At 46.2% G+C, this 1,027-nt stretch overlaps 1 non-coding gene across 1 annotated transcript; it reads left to right on the top strand.

Moving 5' to 3' along the window:
- The first annotated feature begins 668 nt into the window (after positions 1-668).
- On the top strand, positions 669-775 carry LOC125492183 (small nucleolar RNA R71). Its single transcript, XR_007268627.2, has one exon. It is a non-coding gene; the product is annotated as a small nucleolar RNA R71 (small nucleolar RNA).
- Positions 776-1,027: the final 252 nt, after the last annotated feature.

The raw sequence follows: 1,027 nt of genomic DNA, 5'->3' as shown, positions 1-1,027 counted from the left end.
TGTTTGGGGAATGGAAGATTGGAGGGAGGTTTTGGGTTGTTGGTCCTTTGATGTGGAGCTTGGTATGTGTTGGACCCTTGTGAGGAGGAACCACCTTGGTTATAGTTTTGGTTTTGGTTATACCCTTGCGCAAACCCTTGGTTGTGAGCTTGGTTGTACCCTTGTTGAGGTTGATTCCATCCTTGTTGAGGTTGGTTGAATCCTTGGGTGTAGTTTTGTTGAGGTTGTCTCCAACCTCCTTGTTGATTGTTCCTATACCCTTGGTTTCCTTGATATCCATCTCCTCTTGAATTAATTGCCGCCACATGCTCCGAATGGGTACCTCCACAATAAGAAGTATCATGGTTAGTACCACCACAAATATCACAAGAAAAGGAGTTTACCTGTGAAGGAGTAGACGAGGCAAGATTGATCTTGGAGAGCTTCTTGTCGAGTTGGTCCATCTTGCTTGAATTTGATCCATGGGGTCAATTTCAAACTTTCCGCTCTTCTTAGGTTGAGCACCTCTTCGTCTTCCACCCCATGAGTAGTTCTTGATACTTCCTCAATTGTGGACTCAAGTTGTTCTTGCGGGATCTTAGATAGTTGACCTCCCGCTCCAGCATCAAGGTTGGCCGCGAAATCGGATCAAGACCATCATAGAAAATCGCATGAGTAGATTCTTGTTGAACTCATGGTGTGGGCATGAACGGATCATCTCCTTGAACCGCTCCCAAGCTTCGGCAAGTGTCTCATCGTTCTCTTGCTCAAATGAGGAGATCTTCCTCCTTATGTCCGCAGTCTTCCACTCCGGGAAGTATTTCTTCAAGAAGGCCATTGTGACTTCTTCCCATGTAGTGAGGGAATTAGCAGGCAAGCTCTTGAGCCATGACTTTGCTTTTCCGGTAAGAGAGGACCGGAACAAGTGCATCTTGATGTAGTCAGGAGAGACATCATTGTGTTATCATGGCACAGATCTCAAGAAACCTGTCGAGATGGTCTAGAGGATCTTCATCTGACCCCCCACAAAACTGCTCTGCTTTCACCA

This window comes from Beta vulgaris, chromosome 7, assembly GCF_026745355.1.
Source record: "Beta vulgaris subsp. vulgaris cultivar EL10 chromosome 7, EL10.2, whole genome shotgun sequence".
Classification (NCBI taxonomy): domain Eukaryota; kingdom Viridiplantae; phylum Streptophyta; class Magnoliopsida; order Caryophyllales; family Amaranthaceae; genus Beta; species Beta vulgaris.
The sequence above is the reverse complement of the archived record's forward strand: the minus strand, read 5'-3'. Positions and strand labels throughout refer to the sequence as shown.